Consider the following 14,311-nt stretch of genomic DNA (forward strand, 5'->3'; position numbering starts at 1 on the left):
TTAAGGAGAATGTCACTTTTACTTTAAGAATTTAACACTACCATGAATAGCATATCAATACTAGGAACATAGACTTGATCATTAAGTTGCCCCACTCAAAAATTATTTGTTTCTTTCAAAAGAAATTGCATTTCAAACATTACTACAAAAAAAAAGGCAAAATGCTCCCAAAAAGGCAGGGAGCGAAAAAAATAGGGAGCACGCTCCCAACCCGCTCCCGAGTCGCTCCCGCCCAAAGCGTGGATTGGGAGCGGGATCCAGGGGGGGCGCTCCCCCGCAACACTGATCTAAACCATTGAGCTGGAGAAGCCTCTCTTGTTGTGCCCTTGTAATATCCAAATCCAACTGTGTTGTCATTCTCAAAGTGTTGTACTCGAACTCAATGGAGAGCAGAGCCTTCTTCCCATAGACCAAATCATAAGGTGTGAAGCCAATGGTTGTCTTCCAAGGTGTATTATAGGCCCAACTAGCCTCCACTAGTCTGTCATCCCAATCTTTTTTGTTGTTGCTCAAAACCTTTCTGAGAATGCCTTCCAATGTTCTGTTGGTAACCTCTACTTGTCCATTGGCCTAAGGATGGTAAGAAGTTGACTTCCTGTGCTTGATCGTATGTTGACTCAACAAATTTTCAATCAAGTGTGAGGTGAATCGAGCACCCTGATCAGTGGCTAGCTCTCTAGGGTACCCAAACTTGTAAAACACAATCTCCCTTAAGAACTCAACCACTTTCTCTTCTATTGCTACCTTGACGGCCTTGGTTTCAGCCCACTTTGTCAAGTAATCAATGCACACAGTTATGTACCTTTTCTACCCTGATGGTGGATCAATGGGCCCAATGAAATCCATGCTCCACCTGTCAAATGGCTCAAGAGTCACTTGAGGTTGCAAAGGCATTTCATCCATGGGAGTAGGTTTCCCCATTCTTTGGGACTGGTCACATCAACTGGTATATCTTCTTGCATCTTGGTGGAGTGGACCACTAGTAGCCAGCTTGCAGTACCTTGAAGGTTGTCCTCTTGGCTACAAAGTGACCTCCACAAGGCCCATCGTGATAGGCCAAAAGGATGTCAAACACTTCCTCCTCCCTGACACATCTCCTTAGAATTTGAGTTGGGACTAGCTTGAAGGGATTTCCCCCAATCCAAGTGAATGGTGCACCCTTTCTTATAATTTTGCTCTTTTCCTTGGAGGGCAAATTTGGAGGGAACTGTGCAGCCACTAAGTAGTTGGCTATGTCAGCAAACCATAGAGATGTTAGGATATTCCGACACATAGGAAATAGTTAAGTATAACTTGGCCTAGTGTAGAGTTAGGTAAAGCGTGTTTCTTTACTATGTACTTTTGTAGCTTACAATTCGACGGTTCATTCTCTCCTCGGTATTTCCGACACTTGATCCATGGCTTAACACCCGTTTGGTCCATGATCTCTATTTAAAGAGCATGGAGGGTCACTTGTGGGGTAACCGTTCATGAGAGAAGCTTATGTAAATTTTTATTCTTCTATTAATAAATTGCCTGAAGTGGTCGCGTTGGCTCAAGTCGTGGACTGTTTCCCTCATTGAGGGTTTTAACCACGTCAACAACACTGGTGTATTGATCTGTGATCTGTTTGTGAGTGGTGTCTTTTGGTGTTGTAATATCCCATATCAGGAATATACCCCAAACACAAGCAAACTCCAACCAGAGATGGACTGGGAAGGCATTTACCAGATATGTCGCCTCTAAAAAGAGGACGAGATCCGGAAGCTACCTGGCCCTTTCCAGACTCTATCTAAGAGTATAATAGAAACACACAAGTGGTATAATAGTCGAGAATGCTCATAGAGATAATGATACTATATATATCAAATAAACCATAAACAGATACACAAGAAATGCAAAGAGAATGCTAGGCCATTTTATTATGCTGAGTAATAAAATGAGTACAGGAGGTGATCAAGAAGATGGCACCTCGACTTGCACAAGGCAAGTGAAGAAATACACTCCGAATAGCAAAGGAATGGCCCCTCTCTGATCTGCGTCCAAGCTACTGGGAAAAGTGTTGCGCTGCTGCTGCTACTAGAAATCAAACGAGGATTTGGGACTGCTCCCCTCCTCAGAAAACGCTGAAACTCAGGAATCGGACTCTACTCAAGAAACACAGAAAAACCCAGAAAGCTTTCCTAGAATGGCCGACCCCCAAAAATTACGCCTTGGAGTTCTGCGCAGTTCCTCACTGCTCTACGCTGCCACTGAATAGAACCCTCTGAAACTCAGCCCATAACTCTACCAAACTCCTCCAATATGCAAGAGTTGATCTCTTGCTCAATCCCTCGACTCAAATCCTCCACAAACCCTCAATCCAGACTGCTCCCAAAAAGAACTGCATCCCTCTCCCAGTGCTGCGCAGTCCTCCAGAACACTGATAAACCACTGCTGAAATGCTGAAAATACTGCTGCTGAAATGCCAACAAAAATACCTTGCCCGAGCAGGCACTCAAAGTCCCCTGGGGCTAAGGGTGAGATCTCCGAACGAAGACACTCAATGCACTAAACGTGCTGCAAACTAGCTAAACAGCCAGCGTGCTCTAAGCCAAAATGACTATCACAAATGCACATAACCAAATGATCCAAAATGAGGGGGATCCGCTCTCTTTTATAGCTTCTGCCTCTATGAATCCCAATGCTCACCTTCTCCTGCATGATTCCCCTTTTGCCACGTGTTCCTCCCCTCCTGCGCAGTTCCTCCATGTGTCTGCGTGAGCTCCATTTCTACGTCCCCCTTTTGGCCCCCTTGGCTCTCCCTTTAAGTCACAACGTTGTGCTACTAGGAAGTGACTTTTATTCTAAAAGTGAGTTATGTCCCCCTTTCTCACTTTTTTTATTTACAAAATAACTATAGAAGGCAAAATTTGGCAAAATCGAATATTCCAATTAGCTGGGGCTAATTAGGAATATTACAGTCTCCCCCGGCAAAATGTTGCTTGTCCTCAAGCAACTGAAGTGATGGATGTTGTAAGATCTTCTCATTCTCCCAAGTGGCATCCTCATCCGACAAATTCTTCCACCTCACCAAGAATTCCCGGACCGTCCTGCTCCGCAGCTGCCTCTCCCTGGTATCAATGATAGCCTCCAGTTGCAATACCAAATGCCCCTCATCATCCATAAGTGGTAGCTCATCTGTCACTGTTACCTGCTGCCCCAATGCCTTTTTCAGGCATGATACATGAAAAATGTTATGAATCTTGCTGCCTTGGGGCAGCTCCAACTCATATGCAACCTGTCCAATCCTGCGTATCACCCTGTATGGCCCATAAAAGCGAGGCTTGAGCTTTTCAACCCCCTTCTGCTTCAGTGACGACTGTTGGTATGGATGGAATCGTAGGTAGACCATGTCCCCCACCTCGAACTGCCTCTCTACCCAACCCCTGTTGGCATACAGCTTCTGCTGGTTCTGCGTTGTAGCCATGTTATCCTTGAGAGCTCGGAGGATATCTTGACTCTCTTGGATCCAAATCTTAGCTCTAGAAGCCCTGCTGTCACCAAACATCACGTCAACAAAAGATAAATGATGATACCCATATAAGGCATAGAATGGTGACATACCAATGGATATGTGATGTGAAGTATTGTAGCAATACTCCCCTAGATGCAGCCACTTCAGCCAGGCTTGCTGCTGCCCACTGACATAGTTACGCAAGTAGCCCTCCAGCCACTTGTTAACTATCTCTATCTGCCCATCCGTCTGTGGGTGATAACTGGTACTCGGAGTCAACTCCGTCCCCACCAACCGGAAAAGCCCCGCCAAAACCCGCCCATGAAACGGCTGTCCCTGTCACTAACGATGGTCTTAAGAAGACCACGTAGCTTGAAGATCTCCCTGGAGAACAGCTCGGCCACCTGTGTTGTTGTGTAGTGTGCGGATATGGCAAAGAAATGTGCATACTTTTTCAGTCGGTCAACGACGACAAAGATACAATCCTTGCCCTATACCGTGGGCAATCCTATGATGAAGTCCATTGAAATGCTCTCCCATTTCCCCTCCAGAATGGGTAGCGGTTGCAATAAACCTGCGGGATGGCTCATCTCTCCCTTGTTCCGTTGGAAAACATCGCACTTCCTGATATGCCAGAGTATGTCCTCCTTGAGGCCCTTCCAGGAGAACCTCTCTCTAATGGCCCTATAGGTTTTGGTAAACCCCTGATGGCCTGCCAATGGTGAATCATGTGATGCCTGGAGTATCTTCTTCTTGAGCTAAGACCCCTCAGTCAAGAAGATCCGATCCCTGTAATAGATGATCTCATCGATCACCCTGAACCTGTCATCTACCAGCTGCCCGTCCAGAATCTCATATGCAAACCTGTCCTTGGAGTACTCTACTAAGAGTCAAGGCCTCTAGTCTGTATCCAAGCTCATAAGAGACAACGTGGCTGGTCTACGTAAAAGGGCATCTGCTAACACGTTGTTCTTACTCTTGACATACTCAATGTCAAAGTCATATGCTTGGATCTTACTGATCCACTTCTGCTGCCTCTCCTGCAACTGCTTCTGCTCCAAAAAGAACTTGAGGTTGTTGAGATCAGTCCTCACCCAGAACCTGTTCCCCACCAAATACTGTCAGTACGTAGCCAATGCATGCATGATGGCCAGCATCTCCTTGTCGTATATAGAATACAACCTCTCGTGTGGAAGGAGCTTCCAGCTCTCAAAGGCTATAGGGTGACCTCCCTGCATCAATACTGCATTGATCCCCTCTCCCGACGCATCACACTCCAAAACAAATGGCTGCGTCAAATCTGGCAATGCAAGCACTGGGCAGCGGCTCATAACCTCCTTGAGCCTATCAAAGGCTCGTTGTGCTGTATCCGACCAAATAAATGCCCCCTTCCTCGTCAAATCTGTCAAGGGTGCAGCAAGTTGTGAGAAACCTTTGACGAACTTCTGGTAGTAAGTACAAATGCCAATGAATCCTCGAAGTTCCGTCACGTTTCTCGGCTTCGGCCAATCTTTGATGGCCCTAATCTTCTCCTCGCGGACCCTCACTCCCTCCACTCCAATGATGTGTCCCAAGTATAACATCTCCGTCAACCCGAACTCACATTTGGAGAGCTTGGCATAGAATTGTTGCTCCTCCAAGATGCGTAATATTGTCTCAATATGCTGGAGATGCTCCTCCCACGTCCTACTGTAAATGAGTATATCATCAAAGAACACCAACACAAACTTCCTCATGTGACTACGGAAGATGTGATTCATGCAAGACTGGAATGTAGCTGGGGTGTTGGTTAGCTCGAAGGGCATCACCAAAAACTCAAAGTGCCCATAGTGACATCTGAAGGCGGTCTTGGGAATGTCCTGCTCCCTCACGCGAATCTGATGGTACCCTGATCTCAAATCAATCTTTGAGAAGAACCGTGTTCCTCTCAACTCATCCATCAAATCATCGATCATGGGTATGGGGTACCTGTTCTTCAGTGTCCTCTTGTATAGGGCCCTGTAGTCAATGCACATCCTCAATGTACCGTCCTTCTTCACCAACACCACAGAAGAAGCAAAAGGACTCGTGCTCAGTCGGATGTGCCCAAGAGCCAGCAACTCTTGAATGGCCTGCTCTATCTCATCCCGATAGGCCTTGGGATGCCTATAGGGGGTAGTAATCACTACCTGTATGCCCTGCTCAAGCTCAATAGTGTGCTCAAACCCCTGGTTTGGTGGTTGACCTCGTGGAATCTCCCCAAATACTATGGCATACCGGTCAAGGATGGACTGTATCTCCGGGTGCACTGTCTGCCCTGTAGTCCCTGCCTCCGATGCACACAGCTCTACTGCCCACTCTGTCTCCCTTCCGGAAGACTGCCTCCATTCGATGAGCCGAAATAGTCTGAGGCAGATATGTATGTTGTCCCCGTATCTTCTCATGCCTCCATGTCTTCTCATCATCCCACTCCATCTCTAGGGTCTTCCAATTCGTCGTGACCTCCCTAGAGTGATGAGCCATTGAACACCCAGTATCATGTTGGTGTCCGGAATATCGACCATGAAAAAGTGGTCAGTCAATGTGTAGGCGCCCATCATCACTGAAAGCTCTGGAACATATCAAGCACACGTCATGGTCTGATCTCCGGGGACCAAGACTGAAAACCCATCGAATCTCTTTGTTTGTATGCCTCTCCGCTCAACCATCTGTGCATCAATGAAGTTGTGGGTCGCCCCACTATCAACCAAAATTGACACTCGTTGGCCACGTACCGTCCCTCGTACGCGTAGCGTCAGATACTTGGGAATTCCTCGCAATGCGGCAAGGGCCCCTACAGTGGGTGCAAAAGATGCACCACCTGCTGCTGGCGGTGGAGGTGGCAAAGGTCCCTGTCCATCATGGCCATCTCCTGCCTCCACACCATCCTTGTCATCCTCTTCTCCATTGCTCTCGGAGAAAACCTCAATGAAATGTGCCTTGCCGACAACACATCTATGTCTTGGTGCCCATGGCTCCTGACATGTGAAGCACAACCGCTTATTCTTCAGCTCCCTCTTGACATCATCATCAATCTGCACTCATCCTGGATTCCCCTTTGGAGGTGGAATCCTCACATCCTTCCCCTTAGACTGGAATGTCTGTCTCTAGGGGTAAGGTGTCCGAGTCCTGGGTAAGACATCCTGTAGGTCCTGGGTCCTGCTGATAGCATCCTGAAGGGTGGTCGGTCTAGCGGATCTGACTAGACCCCGAAGTGGCTCTACTAACCCCTCAACATACATATAGATCCTCCATGTCGTGGATAGGTCTGGCACCACCACTGAGACCCTCAAGAAATCTCCAATGTAGGTCTTTGGGCTCCCTGTCTGTTTGAGCCTTGTCATCTCAACAAAATGTTGCTCTGGATCCCTCCGATCAAATCGCTCCATCAATCTCCTGGTGAACTCGGCATATGTCGTCACCATGGAGTGTCCTAGTGTAACCATCCCATGAAACCACCAATCCTGGGCCTCACCATCCAAATGCAATGTCGCCACCTTGATGGCCTCTGTCTCCGGCATCTGGTTAAGCTGGAAATAAATGTCCAGCTTCTCCACCCAAGACCTTGCCGAACTGTTTGATGAGCCATCAAACGTAGGCAAGTGGAATCTACTCGTTGCACGGTAGGTGTCACCATCATGATAATGTCGGTATCCTCTGTGATGGTCGCGGGGTCTATTATCCCGCTGGAGCTAAACAAAATCACGGAATGAGAGGGCTTCCCTGAACTCCTACCCATAGGACTGGTACTCTGCAAAATAATCACCCATGTGTCCAGGCTCTACCTCCTGCTGGGCTATGGCCCCCGTGTCTGCTCTTAAGAAAGTGGGCATGGTAGAGCATGTAGGGGCATGTGAGGCCACCTGCTGCGTAGTATCACGCTGCTCTGGCAAAAGGTGGGATGCACCTGATCCCTCACCAACTGGAAAACCCATGGGCTCTCATGCTGTCTGGCCTCTACTGCCGTGAATCTCTGCCCCATCACCTCAATCTGCCTCGACAGATACTGCATTGATTTGAGGAGCATATCCACAAATCTCTTCCCATCATCATCTGCCATTGGAGCCTCCTGCTCTATGTCCACCACCGGCTCCCTCTGTTCTGCGTCCACCACAGGCTCCTCCTGTCCTGCATCCACCACCGGAACACAGTCTCCCTCTCTGTAGGTATTCTCCAACCTACACCCAGCGTCTCTGTATCTCCGACCTCTGTAACAAATATAGGGTTTCTCCCCCAATGTCATAGATTGCTAGCTCCACAGGCTGAGTCAGATCTATGCTCTGATAACACTGTAATATCCCATATCAGGAATATACCCCAAGCACAAGCAAACTCCAACCAGAGATGGACTGGGAGGGAATTTACCAAATATGTCGCCTCTAAAAAGAGGACGAGATCCGGAGGCTACCTGGCCCTTTCCAGACTCTGTCTAAGAGTATAATAGAAACATACAAGTGGTATAATAGCCGAGAATGCTCACAGAGATAATGATACTATATATATCAAATAAACCATAAACAAATACACAAGAATGCAGAGAGAATGCTACGCCATTTTATTATGCTGAGTAATAAATGAGTACAGGAGGTGATCAGGAAGATGCCACCTCAACTTGCACAAGGCAAGTGAAGAAATACACTTATAATAGAAAAATAATGGCCCCTCTCTGATCTACGTCCAAGCTGCTGGGAAAACTATTGCACTATTGCTGCCGCTAGAAATCAAATGAGGATTTGCGACTGCTCCCCTCCTCAGAAAAAGCTGAAAGTTTGGAATCAGACTCTACTCAAGAAACCCAGAAAAACCCAGAAAACTTTCCTTGAATGGCCAACCCCCGAAAATCACCCCCTTGGGGTTCTGTGCAGTTCCTCACTGCTCTGCGCTGCCACTGAATAGAACCCTCTGAAACTCAGCCCAGAACTCTACCAAACTCCTCCAATATGCAAGAGTTGATCTCTTGCTCAATCTCTCGACTCAAATCCTCCACAAACCCTCAATCCAGACTGCTCCCAAAAAGAACTGCGTCCCTCTCCTAGTGTTGCGCAGTTCCTCCAAAACACTGATAAAACCACTGCTGAAATGCTGAAAATACTGCGGTTGAAATGCCAATGAAAATACCTTGCCCGAGCAGGCACTCGAAGTCCCCTGACGCTATGGGTGAGATCTCCGAACAGAGACACTCAATGCACTAAACAGTGCTGCAGACTAGCTAAACAACCAGCGTGCTTTAAGCCAAAACGACTATCACAAATGCACATAACCGAATGATCCAAAATTAGGGGGATCCTCTCTCTTTTATTGCTTTTGCCTCTCTCAATCCCAATGCTCACCTTCTCCTGCGTGATTCCCCTTTTGCCACGTTTTCCTCCCCTCCTGCGCAGTCCCTCCATGTGTCTGCGTGGGCTCCATTTCTGCGTCCCCCTTTTGGCCCCCTTTGCTCTCCCTTTAAGTCACAACGTTGTGCTACTAGGAAGTGATTGTTATTCTAAAAGTGAGTTATGTCCCCCTTTCTCACTTTTTTTATTTACAAAATACTATAGAAGGCAAAATTTGGCAAAATCGAATATTCCAATTAGCTAGGGCTAATTAGGAATATTACAGGTGTTCTGTCTGAGGAACTTACCCTGTAAATTCCTACATGGTATCAGAGCTATTTGAGGGCCGCATCCGTTGGTGATCCAAATTTGAAATCAGTGGACTTGCATCTGAGTGTCGTTTCCTAGATCTACTGTTACTAACTGCTTTCAGGCCGAGAGGACTGCTCTATTGTGTTAGGAGCATCTGTTCCAGTGAGGAACCCCTTTCGTTTGATGCGAAAAGGTTTCAGTAGCCCTAGCTACGTCATTTTTAAGATCTGGAGGTATACAGTGTTTATTTGCAGGTTTTAGTTATTTGTTCTCTGTTTATTTCGGTTTATTTAGCTCTTTTTTTTATTACCGGATCTATACCTTTCATTTTTGCGTATGCTCTTTGCCCCACGACTCTGTGCGATCTGGGCAAATCAAAAACAGAAAGGAAGGATTTTTCTCATGCGTATGCTCTTTGCCCCACGACTCTGTGCGATTTAGGCAAATCAAAAACAGAAAGGAAGGATTTTTCTCATGCGTATGCTCTTTTCCACCGCGCCTTACTGTGATCTCGGAAAATGAGAAACATTGAGGAAAATATTTAGTTTCCGGCTAAAGCTAACTTCAATCCGTAAGGTTGTTTTTTTTTTATGTCCGTGTTGGGTTTTGTGTTTTTTATTTTGTAGGCAAAAAAAGAGCTTTCTCAAGTAAGCACGCACCCCAAAGCCTCAGTGACAAAAAAAAAGAAAATAACCCCCCTTCCTCTTTTCCAAAAATTACTAACCTTTTAATCTAGCTCACTTGGTCCAAAGCTACTTTATGAGAATAGAGGTCTTGAGTTCAAGTCTTTGTTTTTGTTGAGCTAATTAGATTAAGTTTGGAAAGGGGGCGGATTTTTTTAAATATAACATTATCATTCATTGCCACACATTCCCGCACTTCGTCGACATCTTCAACAACTTTTCTTCAAAAAGCCATAACTTCTTCATCCGGAAGCTGTTTTCAAAGCCGTTTTTTTTAATCAGCGTAATTTTTTGAGATCTTTCCATTGGAACACTTAGTTTCAGAATCTATAGCTTCAGTTTCTGTTAAAATGGAAAGTCCATGCCAAGTTATTCTTGACAGCACCAACTACTTCTAATGGTGGCCCTACATTGTGGATTTACTTAGAAGTAAAGGTCTTTACAGAATAGCCTCAGGCCAAGAGACCAAACCGAAAGATGAAGATAAGGCAGCGAAATGGGAAAATAGGCAAGATCAAGCATGTGGGTTGATAGGGATGTCTATTTCTCCAGACCTTAGATTCCATATCGCAAAACTTGATACTCCTAATGAAGCAATGAAACAGATCACTAAAATTTTTGGAATTAAAAATGAACTTAGAGCCCATCAACTCGAAAATGAGTTGCTTACATTGGACCCCAATAATTTTTCTTCCATTGAAGATTTTTTGTCCAAGTTTAAGACCCTTAGACTTCTCTTGGAAGGTGTTAAGGTTAAGAAAGAAAATGGTAACCTTATCTATTCCATTCTTACTAAGTTGGGACCAGCCTATGCTGTGTTTGTTTCCATCTTCCATTCTACAAGAGAAGCCTTCATTTCTCAAGGACAAGACTACAAGTCCCCTTCCTTTGATGCCTTTTGTGATTATTTAATAAGAGAACAAGAAAAACTCTTACATCTTGGTCTTCTTAATCTTGGAAACTCTTCTAAGAAAGCCTTGGCCGCCCAGCAGCAACCAAATTCAAAGAATCCTAAGAAGCCATATCTTAAAAAGAATGGTCCTAAACCAAACAAGGGTCCTAAGCCATTTCAGTCTCAAAATGAAAAATCATTTCAACAAAATGATAAGGCAAATAAAAACAAAGGGAAGAAGACTGATAGACATTGCCACTTTTGTAATCAAGATGACCACTTAGAATCCAAATGCTTTAAGAAGATGGAAGCCTTGGAAGCAGCAATGAAGAAGCATAACATCCATTTGGAGCACTCAACAGCTTCAACTTCATCTTCAGGAATAGCACTTTATGCATGTAGTTGTCAAGCATCTCGGTCTGGATATGCACTAAATGTATCTTCTTCTTCTCATTCTCATGAGTGGCTCATTGATTCTGGAGCTTCTTATCACATGGCCAAAAACAAAGCCATGTTTTCTTCTTTAGATGATTGATACAGACTTATTCCACTTAAGTCCAAAAATGTTATCATTAGAAGAGATGTAAAGTTTGCTGAAAATATATCGGCCTACAAGCCTAGTTCGGCGGATGTGCCACCTCTCTCTATCCCTTCTACTTCTGAAAATATTTCTTCTTTAGATGATGACAGCGAGGATGACAATCCTCCCCCACCTTCTCAGGATCCTCCTTCAGCTCCTCAGCTTCCAAAATGGGTTCGTGCTACTCGGGATGCAACAGGTGCTCTTGCTGGTGATCCTACAGATCAGCGACGTACACGTTCTCAGTTTGATAGAGCCTCTTATTTACTAGCTCAAGCTTCAGCTAATTATGATCCTGACACCTTTGCAGAAGCTTCAGGCCAGCTAGATTGGGACGCAGCTATGGATGGAGAATATCGTTCATCATTGGCAAATATACATGGGATATTGTTCCCCTTCCAAAGGGACGAAAACTTGTTAGATGCAAATGGGTTTACAAAACCAAGTATGGACCAGATGGAAAAGTTGATAAACATAAAGCTAGTCTTGTTGCTAAGGGTTTTTCACAAGTTGAAGGCATTGACTATACTGAAACCTTCTCTGTTGCCAAAATGAACTCTATCTGCTTTGTTCTTTCCCTTGCTGCCTCTTTCAAATGGGAAGTCCATCAAATGGATGTTAAATCTGTCTTCTTGCATGGGGACTTGCATGAAGAAATCTATACGGAACAACCTACTAGCTTTATACAAACAGACTCCAGCCTTGAATGTCAGCTTAAGAAATCCCTTTATGGTCTCAAGCAAGCCCCTCGAGCTTGGTATGCCAAAATGGATATCTTTCTTTTAGAAATTGGATTTTCTAGGTGTCATTTTGACAATACTGTCTACACCAAGAAAGTGGGCAAGTCTCTTATCATTCTTGTTCTTTATGTTGATGATCTTATCCTTACCGTTAGTGATCCCAACCTTATAAACCATGTGAATTCCAGCCTTAAAAAGAAGTTTGAAATGACAGATTTAGGACACTTGCATTATTTTCTTGGCCTTCAGGTCTTGCAATCCAAGGAAGGTGTTTCCCTTTTCAAGTCCAAGTATGCCTACGATCTTCTACGCCATTTTCACATGGAAGACTGTAAGCCAGCCCCTTCTCCCTTTCAGTATGGAGCCAAACTTTCAGTCACTTGTACTTCCCCTGAAGTTGATGCTACCTTATATTGTCAACTTGTAGGAAAACTTTTGTATTTGACCCATCCTCATCCTAACCTTTCCTTTGTTGTTGCCCTTATTGCTCGGTTTATGCAAAACCCACATGAAAGTCATTGGAAAGCAGCTAAAAGAATCCTTTGTTATGTTTGAGGTACAGTTCAGTTTGGGATTCATTACAGTGCAAAAGCATCTCCTCTATTGGTTGGTTTCACTGATTCCGATTGTGCTAGTGACCCTGATGATCGGGAGTCTACTGCAGGTTATGTGTTCACTCTTGGTTCAAGACCTATTACATGGGCTTGCAAGAAACAAAGTGCCATTTCTCTTTCTTCAACAGAAGCAGAGTATCGTGGTGCCGTAGAAGCTAGTAAGGAAGCCCTGTGGCTTTGTCAGATCCTCTAAGAGTTTGGCTTTCAGAAGCAGCATCCAACTACACTTTGGTATGATAATCAAAGTGCCATTCAACTATGCAAATATCCAGTCCAACATTAGCGCAGCAAACACATTGAACTGCACATGCACTTCATCAGAAAGCTCATTCATGACCATGTTCTTGAAGTGCAATATTGTTCAACAGATGATCAAGTTGGAAACATCTTTACAAATGCTCTCACTGAGGCGAAGTTTACTAAACTTTGATTTATAGTTGGAGTTCAGGGAGTTGTCACTAAGGGGGGATAGGCTCTAATGCCTCCTTCCTTCTCCTATTGCGTCATATTTGTACATCCTTCAATCCTATCCCAAGTTGTCCCGAGTTGTTCTTAAGGGGGGATGTTAGGATATTCCGACACATAGGAAATAGTTAAGTATAACTTGGTCTAGTGTAGGGTTAGGTAAAGTGTGTTTCTTTACTATGTACTTTTGTAACTTACAATTCGACGACCACGATATGTAGTGATCCGACAATTCATTCTCTCCTCGGTATTACCGACACTTGATCTGTGGCTTAACACCCGATTGGTCCATGATCTCTATTTAAAGAGCATGGAGGGTCATTTGTAGGGTAACCGTTCATGAGAGAAGCTTATGTAAATTTTCATTCTTTTATTAATAAATTGCCTAAAGTGGCCCGTTGGCTCAGGCCATGGATTGTTTCCCTTTTTAATAGTTTTAACCACGTTAACAATACTGGTGTATTGATCTGTGATCTGTTTGTGAGCGATGTCCTTTGGTGTTCTGTCTAAGGAAATTACCCTATAAATTCCTATAGGAGAGAGAACTGAAATAGAAAATAAATGCTCATCAGACAGTTGATCATCAACCATTCCTTCCTCACCTGCAGGCAAAGCAACTCTAGACAAAAAATTTGCAACTACATTTTCTCTACCAAGCTTATCAATGATAGTTAGATCAAACTGTTGTAATAAAAGAAACCATCTAATAATTCTAGCATTCACATAAGGCTTGTTCATCAAATATTTAATAGCAGCATGGTCAGTATGTACAAATGTCTGGTAACCAGTGATGTAATGTCTAAATTTATTCAAGGAATGGACAACAACTAGGAGCTCTTTTTCAATCACTGTATAGTTCAATTCAGCCTTGGACAGATTTTTGATAATGAAATAAACGGCACAAGGTAACTTGTCATCTATGCTCCTATAGCTTTGTCGAAGGCATCAACATGGATGTGAAAAAAAAGAGCCCAATTTGGGCCTCGGAGTATAGGTGCAGTAGTTAACTTGTCCTTTAGGGTTTCTAGGGCCTCTTGGCAGCTTTCTGACCAAAAAAATTCAGAGTCCTTGGCCAATAGTCCAAACAAAGGTGAGTCTACTTTGCTGAAGTCCTTTATGAATCTCCTATAGTGTCCAGCGAAGCCCAAGAAACTTTTGGCATCCCTTTGCTTCTGAGGAGTAGGGACCAATGTGGAAAAAGTCGAAGTTGGGATTAA

General features: G+C 44.5%; 1 protein-coding gene across 1 annotated transcript in view; it reads right to left on the minus strand.

Moving 5' to 3' along the window:
• LOC149162776 (calmodulin-binding transcription activator 3-like) overlaps positions 1-14,311 on the minus strand; it is a 351,577-nt gene that overhangs the window by 158,792 nt on the left and 178,474 nt on the right. The window lies entirely within an intron of this gene.

The sequence above is a fragment of the Pinus tabuliformis genome, chromosome 5_2 (assembly GCF_031772625.1).
Source record: "Pinus tabuliformis cultivar Carrire ecotype Pingquan chromosome 5_2, CPIR1, whole genome shotgun sequence".
Lineage (NCBI taxonomy): Eukaryota > Viridiplantae > Streptophyta > Pinopsida > Pinales > Pinaceae > Pinus > Pinus tabuliformis.